This window comes from Protopterus annectens, chromosome 1.part0 (assembly GCF_019279795.1).
Source record: "Protopterus annectens isolate FY-2018-M chromosome 1.part0, PAN1.0, whole genome shotgun sequence".
Classification (NCBI taxonomy): Eukaryota; Metazoa; Chordata; order Ceratodontiformes; family Protopteridae; genus Protopterus; species Protopterus annectens.
In genome coordinates, this window is record NC_056725.1 from 1,547,503,002 (window position 1) to 1,547,523,403 (window position 20,402).

The window sequence follows — 20,402 nt, forward strand, 5'->3', positions numbered from 1 at the left end:
GGCACGATGACAGGGCACTTCTATGGGCAAGGTTTGTAAAGGCTCCAGAGTCATTAGCCTAGTACACACCTATGAACATGTCATGCTCCTGCTAGAAATTAATTGGATTTCATTGCAGGCCATGCCAATGAGGAAATCCTCTTTTTAAGAGCAGGCCACACTGAGCAGGACATTATTTTAGACTTCTTTTTTTTAAATTACTGTTCTAGGAGGAAGCTTTTTTTTTAATTCATTTTTTTCTTGACTGGGCTGCCCAGCAAACACTGGGCCCTAAGCAGCTGCCTAGGTAACCTTCTGCTGGATCCAGCCGTTACAGGAAATGTGTTGCCTGTGTTTCTATAGGCATGTATAGGTGAAACTGAACATACCTGTCCCATGCTGTGAGATAGATGAAATATCTGGAATATAAAACCGTTAGTACTGAACTAGCCAAAGTAGTGCCCATAAAGAAGTTTACGCATTAATATGTAGGTGCCTTTGATACAATATCATCTCAGAGTTGCCCATGAGAAATTTCTGTTCAGCAAGTCAAAAGCCTTATTAAAATCAACAACAAGAGCTGAGTTATCTCACTTAGAGTGACTAGCTGGGATACGTTTATAGCCATAGTCAAACCAAAGCCAGCCCACCTTTTTGATTCTTAGCAATGTCCTTTTTTGTGGCTGAATCATTGTAAGCTGCAGATTCTCAATATATATCTCACTAAAACCTTGGCTTAAATTTAATTCTTAGTAGTAGCAGACACATTAACTTATCATTGTTGGGATTACTGGAATTCTTACCTTCTTTAAAAAAAACACCCTTATTCATACTTAGAAAGAATATGGCAATATATCTTTCCTGTTGGACTTAATGGGAAAGCTACCATAGTACTAACACTGATATATTTTCAGAAGAATCTGTAGAATTCTTGAATGAGAGCATCTAGCTCTAATATCTTCCTTCAACAGCCAGCAGCAGCAGCTATCATTTATATGGCATAATATGGGCTTTTAAGATGGATACTTACTATGGTGTAACTGTTAGGAGATCTAGGGATTATGCAATGTCTCCTTTTGATGGTCCTTTCATGTAATGGAATGGTGCACTTTAACATAAATGCTATGCATTATATCATGAATGCTCCCTGCAGTGAACTGAGCTCTACAGATTATTTTGTATGCCAGGAGTGCAGAGTCATATTTGTTTGGATGGAGGGCTATCTAAATGTCTACCATTGTAAAGTCTTGGAGCATTTCACATGCTTTACAGAGGAGCACCAATCCCTTGATATTACATGTAAGGCTTATGCATGAATAACATTGCCTTACTAATTCTTCTGGTGTGGAATCAGTTTTAGTAGAGTTGCCTGCCTTATCACTGTGAAAAATTTAGAGGAGAATAAAATGTCACTAGTACTACTTAGTTTGGTTAACTGAATCAAAACACACAAAAATGATAAAACACCCAAAACCACAAACACTACAGATTGCTTCAGCATCTGTTGATATGCACCAAACTTGCTGTGTAAGACCTGATAACAGCTACTATTAACAATGTACTGTGAAATATTTACATTAATCAAATGCCAGAAAAAATGTTGGTTAGTACAAAAGTTAGGTGCAGAATCAGGAATATACAGACCTAGTCCCGAAGTAGTTTCATCACCAGTAGCTTTAAATACCATAATTTCTAGGATAACATCATTAGTCAATGGTAAGCTATAGAAATGGCCAAAATAATCATGCTGTTATTGTGCATATTATAGTGAAGGGCAAAATCATGCAAATAAATACAGAAAAGGGGATATGCAAAATACACAAATAATACTGTGCATCCTTTGGGAAGGGGCCTACCCTTTGAGCAGGCATTGGTAGTATGCATTTACCTATATACTGACTTGATACACACTTGATTAGCATGCAGAGTAACAGAGTAAATTACTCTCTTCCCTTAACCTCACAAAATACCCTTTGTTGGTTCCTTTAACTTTGACTACAATTTTAAGGAGAAACATCCTTCTGGATAGCCTATTCTATCCATAACATTTGGCATTCCTTTTTCCCTGGAAAGTGTACTGCTGCCATTTAAGGTACACCAGTTTACCACACTATCATAGTTAGAAAATGACTTTGAAAACCTTTAAATGGGAAAGCAGGGCCTTACTGCTCCCTGAAAACTGCAGTAATAAACATATGGGTTCATATGTACTTACTTAGTTATTGATCCATGAGGATCCTTAGAAGCCTTGCCATGCATTCCCAAGCAGTTTTTAGCCCTTGTATTTTAAGTATGAATAATCAGGGACCTTGGATTTTAAGTACAAATAGCCTAGAGCCAGGCAGACATTTACATGTTATCCCTATTCATAAAGAACAAAGGTACCAAATGAGGAGTGAACTTGTGGTTTCCCATTCACACATCCAGATTATACTTGAATAGAGTAAGAGTCATATTTTGCTTTATGTGTAGACTAAAGTGATTCCAGAGAAGTGATATTCTCTATGATACATATCTATCCCTCCAACATATTCTATTTACATTGCAAAAGAGATTAAGATATCTTGAGTGCATGTTTATGCCACCTTTGGACTTGCATATTCATAGGTTCATAGGTTCATAGGTTCATAGGTTCATATGTAGGCACTAGTCTATCTGCCCGAAGTCATTTATAAGTCTAGCCAGAATGTGTTGGCTATTGCCACCCCCTTAGATTAGTTTCCTGTGCCTCTGTCCAGCAGAGCCACTGAAGTGATCCCCGGGGTAAACTTTCTGTTTCCCATCCACTCGTCAAGGTTTCTCTTGAAAAGTGTTAGCGAGGAGATCTGCCTAATATAGATTGGAATCTTGTTCCAAAGCATGGGAAATCTCTGGGACAGGAATCTATCCCTCCAGCATGTTCTACTTATTGTTGTGGTGAGGTTTAAGTCCATAGAGCATGTGGCTCAAGGGGATATGGTTTTCTTTAGGTGGAGCATGTCCATCAATTCTGGGTTGGATGTGGCCTTGTATGTCAGGCAGAGATCACCTCTGAGCAGGCGGTATGCAACCGAGTACAGCTGGAGTTTCTTTAGTCGATCTGCATAGGGCATCTGTTTCAGGCCAGTGATCCTCTTGGTGAGGTACTTCTGTGGTCTTTTCAGCTGTTGCAGGTGTCTTGTAAGGTACATCCCAAATGGGGCACTGTACTCTATGATGGGTCTGATGAGTGATGAGTAGAGGGGCCAATGACCTCTTTTGATCTAGATGTGAACCCTTTTGTGATTAGGTGGGCCACATAGAAGGATTTTCTAATCACTTTGGCAATGTGATTATCAAAGGAGAGATTACTATCTACTTGGGTCCCCAGATCCCTTATTATGTCTTCCGTATTTAGGGGACTACAACTTATGTGGTAGTTTGTGGGAACTTTGTTTTTTCCATAGGGGATGACAATGCACTTTTTGGCATTTAGCTTGAGGCTATGATTTTGACACCAGGTATTTGTCTCAGTGAGACCCTTTTGGAGGATGTCTGTGTCAGCCGGAGAGTAAATTATAGTCCTTAGTTTGCAGTCATTTGTGAACTTGGTCAGCCATAATCCTCCTGTGCTTGCCTCTACCTCTGAGAAGTATATGCCAAACAGGAGGGGTCCTAGGACAGAGCCCTGGGGAACGCCACTTGTAACTGGTTTAGAGTTAGACCTAGCTTCTGCTACTCTTACCATGTGGGTTCTGTCCATGAGCCAGTTGGCAACCCATCTCATGATGTAGGGGGTTTATGTTCAGGCCGGCAAGCTTGTCTATAATACCAGAATGGGAAATGGTGTTGAAGACCTCTGCGAGGTCTAGGTAGGCTGTGTGGATCACTTTTCCCTCAACTATAGTCTTGGTAACTGTCTCAAAGAAGTCCAACAGGTTTAGGAGGCATGATCTGCCCTTAACAAAGCCAAACTGGGTAGGGTCCAGTGTTTGGAGGATCCCAATATAAGGCGATAGTTCCTGGGGTCTGTTGTGGCTCCACCTTTGTGGAGTGGAATAACCATTGCTGTGTGCCACTCTGTGGGTATGTAGCCTGTGGAGAGACTGCGTTTGAACAGTGTATTTAGGTTTGGGGTTAGTTCATCTTTGAGCTCGTGTAGGGCGCAGCCTGGGACACCATCTGGTCCCATTGATGCTGTGTTTTTGGCTTTGGAGAGGACTGTTTTAACCCAAGTATCTGTGATTTCAGGGGATCTACATTCTTCTGGTATGGTTATGGGCCCTTTTGGGGGTGAGAGGGGGGTGAAGTTTTCACTGAACCTGTCTGCCAGGATGTTGGCAATATTGGTTGGTTCAGTGTATTTTGTGCCATTCTGCACTAACTCCGAGCAGATCTGAGAATTGCTACTTAGATTCTTGACATAGCTAAAAAATGTCTTCTGTTTATCTTTGGAGTCCTTGGCAATTTTTCTTTTGAAGCAAGCTTTGGATGATTTTATGAGAGATCATAGTTTCTTGCTGATACTGATCAGGGATGTCTTCCCTTCTTGAGATTTTACTCTTTTCTGTACTAGTTTCCTCCTTCTGTTGTATAGCTTGTTTATGACAGGAGTCCACCAGACTGGTTTCCTTTTCTTAGAGGAGTGAGTCTTGTTTTTTCTTGGGATAGCATGATCCATGCATTCTTGTAGGTGCCCATAGAGTGCATTAGTAAAGGATTTTGCAGCTTGGACAGCATTGTCCTTTAGCATGGGGGCTTTGAAACTTTCCACCTCGTCTTAAGTAACATGAAGTTTGCTTTTGAAAAGTTTTTCATGGTGGTTTGCTTGACCGGGGGTGGGGGCAGAATGTGGATGTCCAGAGTGATTAGTTTATGGTCAGATCTAACCAGTGAGGGGTTGACCTCCGGTGTGGAACACTGGTCACCCATGTTGGTTATGACCAGGTCCAATATGTTGTCACCTCTGCTGGGGGTGTTGACCAGTTGATCCAGGGTGTTTGAGTTTATAAATTCTAGGAAATGTTGGGCAAAGGAGTTAGTACTTGAGTAGTTCTCCCAGTTAATGTTTGGGTAATAGAAATCACCTAATATTAGGGTGTTAGGTAGGACCTTTATGTTTCTCAGAGTTTCCAGAAATGTGGAATGGGGGTCCTGGGACATGGTGGGTGATCTGTAGCAAACTACAATTTGAATTGCAGTTTTTCCCATTGTTAGTTGCACGTGGATTATCTCTGAAGCATCGTGCTGTGCCACTAACCTGGAGGTGTGGGTATCCTTGATGAATATATATATGCCTCCACCTTTTGTATTTCAGTCCTGGTTCTGTGGCCAAAATGCATGGTATGAGTTGTAGCCTGGTAGTGCTGGGGTGCTCTTTGGAGCCTTAAACCAGGTTTCTGTTACTGCACATATATTGATTTTTTTCCATACTGAGGAGTGCCTTGAGTGCGTGCATTTTGAGGTTTAGACTTCTGGCATTGAGTAGCATTACCCTCAGTTTTTTGTTACTTGTGCTATTTACGGCAGTGGGTTTATCTTTTGAGCCTTGCCTAAAAAAGGCACTATGGGGGTGGCAAGAGCCTTGGCCAGTATTCAAAAGCCTAAGGGTGACAGGTGCAAGCCATCTCTAGCGAAGCAGCGCGGCTTGTTTGAGCATGTCATCCCAGGCGGACAGACACTGGATCCCCTTTGAGTGACACCAGAAGCTTAGCCAATTTTTGAAATTGATGTGCAGTAGGTCCAAAAGGATGGAGTCAGTTGAAGCTCTGTAAGCAAGGCAGAGATCACCTCTCCATAGCCTGTAAAATAACAAGAAGAGGGACAGGGCTTTGAGATGGTCAGTGTAGCTTTTATGATGATGCCCTTGATTTTCTTGGTGAGAAAGCATTGTAGTCATTCAAGTTGTGTCAACTGTTTGGAGAGGAATGTAATGAAGGGGGGATTATACTCAATGACCAGCCTAATAAGTACCAAATACTGTAGAATGATCACGATCTTATGTGGACACCATAGCCTTACTAATAAGCTGCACAATGAAAAAAGAATGTTCTTGTAATAGTGCATACATGGTGATCAAAGGACATCTGATTGTTTACATGGGTTCCCAACTACTGGCTCAGTTTTCAGGGCTGTGTTTCTAAAGTAATAGTTACAGGAGACATCATGCTTGCCAAAAGATACTGTTATACATTTTTGGCATTATTTTTGGACCATGGTTTTGACACCAACTATTTGTTTGAGAAAAATACTCTTCAAAGATCTTAGTGTCTTCTGGAGAGTTTATGATGGTACCAAGTTTACAGCCATCTGCAAACTTGGTCAGCCATAAATCCTTAACATTAGCTTTGACATCTGAAAAGTAAATGCTGAAGAGGGTACACTGCTGGAGGCAGGTCTTTTGGATGAAGTAGACCCACCATCATTTTCTGGGTTCTATTAGTTAGACATTTTGCTATCCAATGAGTTACACAGGCATTAACATTTAGCTGGGATAGTTTATCAAGGATACCGAGTGTAGGATGGTGTTGAACACCTTCATAAGGTTCATATATGCAGTGTGTACTGATGTGTCCTAATCTATTGCTTCAGTAACCTTCTCAAACAAGTCAACCAGGTTAAGTAAGCAGGATCTGCCCTTGACCAAACTGAAATGACTTGGATCAAGACTTTATAGTTTACCTATGTCCTTAGTTATTAAATCCATAATGATCCTGTCCATAGCCTTACAGATGAGGCTGTTCAGATGTATGGGTCTATAATTACTTGGGACCATTGACACCCCACTAGAATCCATCCTGCACAAAGTCTGTTTGTAGGATGATATTGAATAGCTTCTGTAGGGGGTTTGACAGATCCTGTTTTAGGCTGGCCAGTAGGCATCCTAGTATGCTATCTGGTCCCATAGAAGCAGTGCTCTTGGCGATGGGTAATGTTGTGATGATTTATTCTTAGGAGATTTGTCGGTATATGTATACTGGTATTAGATCTTAGAATGTGTATGTCTGTGTGGGGGGACGATGAAGTTAGAGCTAAGTTTATCTGTTATCAGATTAGCTATGACATCTGGGTCTAAGTTTGTGATATCATTTGCTATCAACTCTTTGCAGAGCTGAGCATTGTGTCTGAGGTTTCTAGCATAGTTAAAGAAGGCATGGTTGTATTTTGTCTGGGTGACTACTTTTACCTCATATGTAGCTTTGGTTGATTTGATCAGGGTCCAGAGTTCCCTTTTGGGTTTAGAAACACAGTTTTTTGCATCTAGTGAATTACAATTATTTTTGCATGCAATTACCTTTTTTTCTTTTATTGTAGAGTCTGTTTACATTTGGGCTTGACCATAGGAATTTATTTTTAAATTTAACATTGCATTTACTTTGGAGGGGGGCAGATGCATCTATGCAACTAATTACATGTCCATAAAATTTGGCACTAAAGGATTTTGTGTACACAGAGAGCTTATCAGGTTTGAAGGGGATGCTGAATTTAGCCAGGCCATTGCTCAGTTTTACTAGGTTAGCTTTAGTATAATCTCTGAAAAACAAGTCATTGGAGGATGCTTCCATTTTCAGTCTTATGGTGAATATAATGGATTTATGGTTCAGTTTGACTAGGGAATAAGTTACAATCGGTAAGGAACAGAAAAGCTCTGTAAGTCTCAATATGTATGTCATGGAATAATGTATTTCCTGTACTAAAAAATGTAGATATTTGCATTATGCGTAGAGTTTTTAACATACAGGAGAGATAGAAATTTGGGTACATATGATACATATGGTAAGGTAGTTTACTGCTATGCAACAACATGAAACCTGGAATTCAGCTTAAGCAAGTTGTGAATCCTTCCTCATTTCCTGACTTTGCACTGTTGTCCAGAAGCTTTTAAGATATTGAGCTATACACATTGTTTTCACTACTGCTGCTGTTGTTTTATAATTTGTATTATTGCTAGGGTTTTTAACACACTTAAGGTATTCGACATTTATTCCAAGTTATAACAATGTATATTTTATTTGTGTATCTTGCAAAAGTGCAATCTTGCAAGTGTGTACCTTGCAAAAAAAAAAAAAACGATGGATGACTGGATGGCTGGCTGGCTGGCTGGATGGATGGATAGATGGATAAATGGATGGACTGCAAAAATAATCACCCTGCATGGATATTTCTGGTTGTCAAAAAAAGTTCTCTTGAACTAGATAGGTTTGAGAACCACTATTGTCAGAGATGGACAATGGCCTTTCTTTTGAAAAGAATTAGTAGTCCCAGAAATCCCAGCCCATTTTTAAAGCAGAGATTACATTTTGCATGAATGACACAGAGTAAGTATTAAAATATATGTGCTACTACAAAAATAAGATTATTTTAGTCCTTGGTTTTGTTCAATTAATCTTCAGATTTGTATGATGCAAGGGAAAGCAAAGTTATTTAATCAGATTGAAACTATTGACCAATGCTAATAAAAAATCAATTATAATTACTAGCTCTTAGCTGCGTACATAAATAAAACCAAAAATGACAAATGTATTACCACGAGGAGAGTTCTCCATCAATGCTTTGGTAGCTGCTTTGCTTTGCATGATTTGGTCTTTAGTAACATAGGTACTAGTACATCACAAACAGTATAAATACTTAAAAGCTTATGTCTTTCAAGTTGAAAACATGCAAACCACTTCCTTCAAGAATATTTACTCACCATAATTTTTTTTTTATTAATAAGTTTCATTTCCTCTGTTGTCTTGATATAGTAGGGCATATTTAAAGCAAACAGTTTTAGCCTCTTTCAAAAGTGCAAATTTAAAATAGTGAAAATGTTTCGTTTTTAAAAAGAGGAACAACAATGCTTTGCCTGCCCACTTTTTCATTGACTCTACATGCTAACAAGACATTATAATCAGTTTAAGTATGTCCATATTTAATGAAGTTTTAGCACATTAAATGGAAGGAGAAGTGTCTTGTTCTTTAACGACGAGCTGTCTTGCACGTCTGATTTCAGACTCGCCCTCTGCTCATTGAGTTTATTTATACTTGCCCTTAGACAAATTCTCCTTATAACATACTTTGCTGTGGTCATTTATAGATCTACTGAAAGTTTATTAATATTTTCATCTAAAAGTAAAAAGAGCAGTAAGTTGCAGAGATCAGACAAGATGAGCACGTATGCCTTCTAATTCAGTCTACCCTCCAAATGTGATTCAAGGGTAATAGAAGATGCTAATCATAAGAATATCTACTGGAATAGCCTAAGCTATATGGATTATATCCTGCTAAAAAGTATAAACCATATAGCTTAGGCTACTGTAACAGTGATATCTGAACACCTACTGTTTTACCATATGGCAAGTTTACTCACGTAACTGTGCTTTTACTTATAGCTTCTTAAAAAAGGTTTCTTCAAAAAATTACCAGCAGATGATAGTGTTGTGTCATTTTGCCTGAACTATGGTGTGCAGCAAAGGTAGAATAGCTTTTATAAACTTAGAAAGTTGCTAGAATAAAAGGTCTTGTCTTACCATGCATTTTCTGATGGATATGAAGTCTGAAACTCGAATGACTCATTATTTTAGTGAGTTTACTTCTGACCGATTTGCCACAAAAATCCAGAAAATCACAAATTTTATGAGGAACCGACCAAAACTATAAGGAAAAAATCTGGGGATTCTGTGACAATCTGTCCATTTGAGAGGTATGCTATCATTGACTGAAAAAAATCATGACCCAGAAGTATTGAGATTTAAATATTTGTGTACTCACTGTGTTTTCACAGATAATGTTGGACAAGAGTGTGCCACCCATGGAATTCTAACCTGACAAATAAGAGCTAGCACCCGAGGGAACATACAGCAGAGTTAAGCTTATTGAAAGAAGGGCTCAGGACACATGCACCTAGACTCTTATCTGTGAGTTTTAGAGGTGATTGGGTGCAACAGGATAGCATGCAGAATGGTGAGACTCACAGAATATACTGCATAACAATTAATGGGTGATTAAGCCCCTTGTATGCACTGTAATTAGGATCTTCCTAAAAGAGTGCTAAATACTGACGAAACAGATGGATTGCTGGATCCTGAGTCCTACTGAGGTGCACATGACAGTACAAGTACAGCACAGAGATGCTACTGCTGTAGAACGAGTATTACCCCTGTGACATGACAGTGATACTATAGTAATTATGAATACAAATGGAGCAGTCTGCTACTGCTGTAGAACGAGTATTACCCCTGTGACATGACAGTGATACTATAGTAATTATGAATACAAATGGAGCAGTCTGCTACTGCTGTAGAACGAGTATTACCCCTGTGACATGACAGTGATACTATAGTAATTATGAATACAAATGGAGCAGTCTGCTACTGCTGTAGAACGAGTATTACCCTGTGACATGACAGTGATACTATAGTAATTATGAATACAAATGGAGCAGTCTGCTACTGCTGTAGAACGAGTATTACCCCTGTGACATGACAGTGATACTATAGTAATTATGAATACAAATGGAGCAGTCTGCTACTGCTGTAGAATGAGTATTACCCCTGTGACATGACAGTGATACTATAGTAATTATGAATACAAATGGAGCAGTCTGCTACTGCTGTAGAACGAGTATTACCCCTGTGACATGACAGTGATACTATATTAATTATGAATACAAATGGAGCAGTCTGCTACTGCTGTAGAACGGGTATTACCCCTGTGACATGACAGTGATACTATAGTAATTATGAATACAAATGGAGCAGTCTGCTACTGCTGTAGAACGAGTATTACCCCTGTGACATGACAGTGATACTATAGTAATTATGAATACAAATGGAGCAGTCTGCTACTGCTGTAGAACGGGTATTACCCCTGTGACATGACAGTGATACTATAGTAATTATGAATACAAATGGAGCAGTCTGCTACTGCTGTAGAACGAGTATTACCCTGTGACATGACAGTGATACTATAGTAATTATGAATACAAATGGAGCAGTCTGCTACTGCTGTAGAACAGTATTACCCCTGTGACATGACAGTGATACTATAGTAATTATGAATACAAATGGAGCAGTCTGCTACTGCTGTAGAACGAGTATTACCCCTGTGACATGACAGTGATACTATAGTAATTATGAATACAAATGGAGCAGTCTGCTACTGCTGTACAACGAGTATTACCCCTGTGACATGACAGTGATACTATAGTAATTATGAATACAAATGGAGCAGTCTGCTACTGCTGTAGAACGAGTATTACCCCTGTGACATGACAGTGATACTATAGTAATTATGAATACAAATGGAGCAGTCTGCTACTGCTGTAGAACGAGTATTACCCCTGTGACATGACAGTGATACTATAGTAATTATGAATACAAATGGAGCAGTCTGCTACTGCTGTAGAACGAGTATTACCCCTGTGACATGACAGTGATACTATAGTAATTATGAATACAAATGGAGCAGTCTGCTACTGCTGTAGAACGAGTATTACCCCTGTGACATGACAGTGATACTATAGTAATTATGAATACAAATGGAGCAGTCTGCTACTGCTGTAGAACGGTATTACCCTGTGACATGACAGTGATACTATAGTAATTATGAATACAAATGGAGCAGTCTGCTACTGCTGTAGAACGAGTATTACCCCTGTGACATGACAGTGATACTATAGTAATTATGAATACAAATGGAGCAGTCAGTCTGCTATAACTCAATACCTGCTAGAGAAGCTGAAAGCAGTAAGACAGCCATAAGGTAGGTATGCAGATAATGGAGTCAAGGGCAAGGCTTTCCTTGCCACTCCATGGATTTTAAATATTCATGCGAAGTGACTGAATGCTCCATGATGGAAAAAGGATGTTTCATTGAGAGCAATGTGACAGCAATTTGACACCTATGTGGTGTGGGATGTCACACCTCTAGCAATCTACATATATCCCTGCATTCAAGATAATTTTTCTGAAAAAGAAATTTAAAAAGCATAAGATAAACAAATATAAATATTGTGTGAACTATAAAAGCTATTAAAACCATACAAATATAAATGCTATCAGTAAGACGTATTTTTATACTGGTAATAGTTTATTCATGGTCTTTCCATAAATATTACAAAATATTATAATGCACTTAAACCCAATGTTGCACTTTTTTGCTATACTTCCAAAACATTTTTCATAGCTTAGAAAAGTACAACCTAGACACATATTGTTAGAACACTTTTAGTTGCCACACATAAGCATTCACATGACAGCAAGACATCTCTCTCTGAGTGCATGTCTATTGAGATATTTACAGAAATATGAAAACATATGTTTGATTGTATAATCAGCAATATAAATAACATTGACTAGCTCTTAAGATGTGCATTTTACAGTGGAAATATCAGCGGCAGTTGTCTTCACCAACATCTGAGGTTTCACCTGATACATTGCAATAGTTTGTAAGTCACTTGTTTTTTGAAGTATTAAGTATGTATGGAAATATTGCTTATTTTCATAATTACTAACAAAACAAACAGCAGTATCTCCAGTACAGTGTAATATATATGGATAATGACAATGATTTTTTTCTATCTTACACCCTGGCATTTCACATCATACTCTTCAATAGCATGTAGCTCTCTCACTTACGAGAATATGAAACTAAATATGAAAATATAAATAAAGAAATGATTAATTTCTTTACTGTAGGGCATCCTAAATTAATAATCTTAGTGACATTTTGTTACTTAGTACTTGACCTTTCTAATGACACCTGTTATTAGCTGGTAAATTACTTAGTTAAAGAAGGTAGACCCAAAAAAGGTCTGAATGCCATAACGTGGTTATGAGTGTGAACTATAAGTATATAAAATGCTGTTATAGGCCTGAAAACATTAAAAAAAGATGCTAGAAAGGAAATGCCATTTTTCCAAGAAAAGTTACCTTGAATTTGATTATATCATGCTTAGCCCCCAGTATGGGGATTGTGTGGATTTAGAACCTCAGAAATAATAATTTCTGTTTCAAAACTTTCTGCCTTCATTCAAACCTGTTATCTCATTAAAGGTACACTGATTGGAGATCCTAGATTTCTGTGATGTTTAATTGGTGTCCACTTGGCTGACAATGTGGATTTCAGTGAAAAAGAACCTCCAAACGCCAACAACCCTACTTTCCACGTGATCTCTACCAATGGAACCATCATAGAGCCTGTCTCCCACACCAAACTACTTGGTGTGACCATCGACCACAAGCTCAAATTTGACATACACATCAGCTTAACCATTAACTCTGTCAATAAGAAACTAGGCTCCATGTACAGAATAAATAACTTCCTAACCCCACACACCAAACTAACTATAGCTCGCACCCATCTCCTTTCAACCCTGCTTTATGCCTCCCCAATATTTTCATTCCTCAACAAGACTGAGCTAAATAAACTTTCTACAGCTTATAACCATATAGCCAGATTCATAACAGGGATGCCTTATCGAACCCACCACTGCCTAAATCTAAAGGCACTTGAATGGTTAGAACTGCCCAATATTCTCAAAATCAACCAACTCACTGAGGCATTTAAGATAATTAACCAACCAGACAACACCCCCTCACTTAATAAAATACTTACCCCCTACTCCAACCTAACCTGCCTCAGATCTTCTAAAACTGTCCGGGTATAAACCGTCAAATCTAATAACTCTGGAGGTGATGCTCTCTACACCAACTCCATTGGTAGGCTTTGGAACTCCCTCCCAACCAGCCTAAGAATTATTACCTCACTCAACCAATTCAAAAAACACCTCAAAGAATTCCTCAAGTCACACTGGCTGTGCCCCTGTACCAAACCTGACTAACAAAAAGTCCAGGCCTGTACCACCCCAGAATTCCACCACTTCCCTCTAGGACGACAATTGCAATTGAAGCATGTGAGATTATTTACTTAAGTTCTGTGCCTGTTTTTTATAGTGTGTAAAGCCTGTTTTATATAGTATGTAAAGCCAATTGTTGTATTTTTATTCTCTATTTCAACTACATGTATAGCCAATTGTTTTATTTTTATCTCTATTTCAAATATATGTAAAGCCTATAGTAATTTTTATTGTCTTAGCATCTATTATGTTATCTGTACCTTCTTCTTGGAGCTTTTCTCCCCGGGCCTCTACTGAAAATGGACATGTATCCAGCTAGACTAGCCCGGTAAACAAATGTAAAATAAATAAATAAATAAATAAATATTTAAGCAAAGGTCACTGCACTGGCAACACTCACTTACCAAACAAAGCTCACAGCAGTGAAAAAGCTGAGTGATCAAACAAAGGTCATTGTAGGTGGAGTACTCCCTTCCCCAACATGCAATTAACGAAGTGCTGATTATATATAAGGAATTGTAGAGGGCAGAGGTCCCTGTATAGGGGAATGGCAGCATCTGCTCCCCACTTCCAATAGGAAAGTGAGTTCTGAGCACTGCCTCAAAACTCTTTCCCCGGGATTCATGAAGCTTGTGCCAGGCGCAGGCGTAGCGTAGGCGGTATAATGCCAAATATGGCCGCCGAGTGAAAAAATTATATGGTGCTAGTCACTCAGCTGCCTCGCCATTGAAAAAATATTTTGATCTTACTTGCTTACTGCTTGCTGCTTCTTGCTGTGGGATGGATCTGAGGTGTTCTTAAGACACTCAGTCTTGCTGGCTGGATTCTTGCTAAAATTCAAAGTCTGGTTATATTTGCATTCACAGTCTGTTGCATACAGAAACTTGCAGAATATACACTGATGAGAGAATATACTTTGCAGCATCAACTTTAGAGAGCAGTAACAAATAACTTTTTATAATAAACCGAACGGAAACACGTTGCAGCTTAAAAGTACTGTTCCAACTTTACTTCTCATATAGTACAGATGATGTGAGAGATATAACATTTACCTTAGGACTTGTGTCCCTACCATATCTCTCTAACCTAGCTGGATTTATACAGCTCTTTATATACAGTTTTAGTCCTGTAGAAACAATACTAAGCTTCCTTGTTTAACAATGTCTTGTAAGAGACCAGCTTTTCTGACAGTGTGAATATCCTGTAACAGTGTCCTAATGTCCATGTAGAAAAACATATTTTTGAGGAAACACATTGTCTGTATTCTATTTGGATCTGTGTATATGACCATATGTTCTTGTACCAATGCTGATAAGCATATCCTGTTTTTTATGAAGAAAAACATATTTTTGAGAAAACACATTTTCAGAGATCAGCTTTTCTGACAGTGTAAACATCCTGTATTTTATTTGGATCTTTGTATAAAAAAAATCTGTTCTTGTGTCATATCCTGTTTTTCCATGCAGAAAAACATGTCATTGTTCTTTAAAAGCAGATTTTGCATTTTTGTTCTTGCATACATCCTGTTCTGAGTCTGTAAGGGAAGAATGTCCATTCAGCAGATTCCTTTTCCAAGCCATGGTCATTTAGTATGACTGCTGATCACATATTACTAAACTTTGTTTCTGCATTTAAGCAAACCTTTTCTTTCAGCATATTTACAACATAATTAATTTCAGATTTATATTCATAAAATCTAACAATTCCCTCTGTTTTTAAACATACTCAAAACATTTTATATAGAAAACACAAGAAACAAACCTTTAGTTTGATACAACAAATCAAAATGCAATTTTACATAGTTAATATAATGATATTAAAGCATTACTACCAAAACTGAATGTATTTAACAACTTTTTCTTTTGCAGACCATTCTGTGAAAATATTTTATCAGTTATGAGCTGTGTCTGCTTTAATGTTATTTTTTTTAACATGATCAATTTATTCTTTTGCAATCACATAATTTAATTTATGACTTAGAACTGTTCCATTAACTCTTTGCAGCTGTTAAATTAACTATGAGACAATAACTATGTGCTACTGCAAGCATTTATACACTACTGAAAACACACAATTTCAATGTCATTTTAACCATAACATTGTGGTCAAGTCTTTGAACTGCCGATTAACATCTTGGTAAAGTACTGAACTGGGCTTAGATAATAAAACCAGTGATATTACAACTTGACAAATTACTTTTGAACTTATTACGATGTATCCTGTACAGTATGTATTTACACAGACTGTTTGCTATTTATGCATTTCAATTTACTAGGTATACTGGACCCACTTTTTTTTAAAACATGTTTTTTCACACATATTTATTACTAGACATTCATTTCATTTGTACTGAATTCTTCTGCATTTTTTACATACAATGACTATAAAGTACATTTAGTCTAGTCTTACAAATTTAATAACATTAATATTAAGCAAAATCTTGGAAAATGTTTGTCTCTTTAGAAATATCCAGTGGAATTGATACTAAATCCATATGTCCTGTTATTTTAAACTACATACTCAGCAATTAGAAACATTGATGCTTTTTTATACCAACATTGTTTTGCCAAAAACATATTAAAAATAGTGACCATTCTTGCTATTAGAAACATTTATGCATTTTGCATATCTTTATTCTGTCTTGTATAGCTTTATCAATTTTAAATAATCTCTTGTTTTTTAAACCATCTCTTGTATAGCTTTACAATTTAACAGGTTGTAAATACAATTTAATACTAAACAATACAATAATAACCATTATGATAGCCATTAACAACTTGTAAAATATCTTATCCTGTCAGGTTTAATCCAGTTTACCAGTATTTCTAATACATTAATACCTGTTTTTTCCTCTCCCTAAAAGAGTATTGTCAAGAATGAATGAGATATTTTTTTTTCCCTGTAGCTTTATTTTAGACCCTTATTATTTATTTTTATGTAGCTTTATTTCAGACCCTTGTTGTTTATTTTTCCTGTAGCTTTATTTCAGACCCTTGTGCAGTACTGCTTATACAGTCAGTGTAAAACTGAGAAAGTGCCCCTCCCCCTGTAGTACTGCACTATTGTTTATCTGCTTTATGCTGTGAGAATAGAATGCATGTCAGCCCAACACTTTGGCCATACATTTACGTTATTTGGTTACTAATAAACTATGGACTTTTATCTGATTTGATCATTAATAGGTATTTACACCCTCCTGCACAATTGATTTGAACTGTATGTATACTATAACCCATTTGCTGGCTGTACTTGATGCAACTGAGGTTTTTTTTCTCTTTTAACATTTACTTGCAAACAGATTATGTGACATCTATGCACAATTGTGGCATTTTATGACAATTACTAAATAGTGTTGCTTGTAAACATTTTAACAAGTATGTTTTAATAACAATGATGCTTTAGAAAAACTCAAGCTACTTGCCTGGCAATCAGTCTTGTTGTTTATTTTATCTTTCCAGCATTTCCTGTAACTATTCATTCAGTCTAGGAAGGTCTGAGCTCACATTTCATACTCTGTAAACTATAGTTAATTATTTTGGCATTTTTCCTTTAATGTGATTGTGATTTGCATAACTATGCATTTATACTACATTACAATTACTTTACATGGATTTCAGTATATATTTTTTTAATTTATTTAACTATTTAACTGTCCTGCCATTAATTTTACAAAAACTGTTTGACTAATATCATCTGTGATTTTCTTTTTAAAATTCAGAACTTTAACTGTTTGGTGTTACTATATAATTATAAACAAATTGTAAAAAACAAAATAGATATTAGTTTAACCAACACATTTATATTTATATTATTTATATTTGCTAATGTCTGCCTGTTATTCTTGTGTATTGTAACATATGTACTTTAGATGAAAAGAACACACATGCATGTCTGTCTTGTATCTGTATATCTTTATACCAGTGTTGTGACTTTAAATTTTTACTCATCTATTTTTATTTAATTTTATACACTAGAACAGTTTTGTTTACCTTTTGACTATGCTAATGAATGGCATTCATATGCTTTACTTTACTGTAGTACTGATAGATGTCTTGCTTTAACTGAATGAAAGTAAAACATTTAAGAATGATTTGTCCAGACATCAGATCCTACCATCCTACCATGTATGTTTAACCACTTTCAAAACATAAACATATTATAAAATATATTTCTTTTGCACAGATTAACTGTGTATGCAGGAAGTTCCCAGTCTCTGTCAGTTCAACTAATTTGTTTCCTTTATCCTGCAACTGCTGTTGAATTTCCTGAAATGTTGCATGGTCTTTCTGACATTCTTTAGTAAGCTGTTCTGCTGAATTTGAAACTTCTATGCACTTTTGAAAAGATGTATGTATAACTTGTCTAAGCTTCCTGAACTCATTGTGTCTGTCTTTTAGAAGTTTACTACATTCCTTTGTAACAAAATGTACTAGGGTTCTATCAGTAACTGATTTGACTCACATGTGGTGACAGGACATAACTGTTCAACATCAGAATGTAATGGAAACACTTTACCCTTAGTTAATTCTTCAGATCTGTCTTTACAGTCTATTTTTTAGCAATATGATGCAATATTATTTTATGACATAATACACAAAATGCAGTTTTTGTTGAAGCACACAATAAACATTTGTCATTTTTCACATGGTTTTCTTTGAGATACCAGTCAAATATTGTAATACATTTGCATAATGCCTTACTATCAACCTGCCCTAATAAGGTTTTACATTTACTAATGTGCTGTGTATACCAACATAGCAATTTTTTACATTTGCTTAAATTATGCATGAAAATATCCATACTGTCGAATAGCAACCATACTAAAAATGTGACGAGAAAAAGTCTTACCAGTGAGCAAGAAAACAGGTGATCAGGCTGTTGTTGCAGATGGCTGGAAATTTTTCAAAGTCACTTGAGAAGCTGGGAAAGCACAACAGGCAGTGGACTGATGGGCTAGTGGATATCCCCCTTTTCTTTAGTGAATTTATGGCACTGCGAATTTCTTGAACTAGTCTCACTCCGGATTGTAGACATCTATAAAACTTTACTACTGCAAGCTGCATAAACTGGAATACTACTGTTCAGAATTGACACATACGTACAAATGTTAGTTACTGCAATTTAACTGAAGTGACCCTCTGCAGGGCTTACCATCACTCCTTCTGTGTTTGAATGCAGATTGTAGGTTCAAATGCAGGCTAGCTTGCCATTGAAAAAATTATATGATGCTAGTCACTCAGCTGCCTCGCCATTGAAAAAATATTTTGATCTTACTTGCTTACTGCTTGCTGCTTCTTGCTGTGGGATGGATCTGAGGTGTTCTTAAGACAATCAGTCTTGCTGGCTGGATTCTTGCTAAAATTCAAAGTCTGGTTATATTTGCATTCACAGTCTGTTGCATACAGAAACTTGCAGAATATACACTGATGAGAGAATATACTTTGCAGCATCAACTTTAGAGAGCAGTAACAAATAACTTTTTATAATAAACCAAACAGAAACACGTTGCAGCTTAAAAGTACTGTTCCAACTTTACTTCTCATATAGTACAGATGATGTGAGAGATATAACATTTACCTTAGGACTTGTGTCCCTACCATATCTCTCTAACCTAGCTGGATTTATACAGCTCTTTATATACAGTTTTAGTCCTGTAGAAACAATACTAAGCTTTCTTGTTTAACAATGTCTTGTAAGAGACCAGCTTTTCTGACAGTGTGAATATCCTGTAACAGTGTCCTAATGTCCATGTAGAAAAACATATTTTTGAGGAAACACATTGTCTGTATTCTATTTGGATCTGTGTATATGACCATATGTTCTTGTACCAATGCTGATAAGCATATCCTGTTTTTTATGAAGAAAAACATATTTTTGAGAAAACACATTGTCAGAGATCAGCTTTTCTGACAGTGTGAACATCCTGTATTTTATTTGGATCTTTGTATAAAAAAACATCTGTTCTTGTGTCATATCCTTTTTTTCCATGCAGAAAAACATGTCATTGTTCTTTAAAAGCAGATTTTGCATTTTTTGTTCTTGCATACATCCTGTTTTGAGTCTGTAAGGGAATAATGTCCATTCTTTAAAAGCAGATTTTGTATTTTTGCTCTTGCATACATCCTGTTTTGAGTCTGTAAGGGAAGAATGTCCATTCAGCAGATTCCTTTTCCAAGCCATGGTCATTTAGTATGACTGCTGATCACATATTACTAAACTTTGTTTTTGAATTTAAGCAAACCTTTTCTTTCAGCATATTTACAACATAATTAATTTCAGATTTATATTCATAAAATCTAACACCGAGTGATTCAGGTACGATCCAATTCCACGTGCACTACCAGCATACGCCAGATCTCCGCAGCCCTTTGCTCAGGTATGCTAATCACCCCATGCGCAGTACTGCACCATGCAAATGAAGGTACATAGTGATTCATGAAGTGGTGCAGGCATAGTGTAAGCCCAAGGAAATGTAAACCAAAAAAAAAAACGGTTTACATTTTTCCAAACAGAACATCAGAGCTATGAAAGTGGACCAGACTCATGTATAACAAGGTTAACATATGCCAATGGCTAAATATACAGCCAATGGCATAAGAAAAGATACACAACACCTAAAAAACAACAT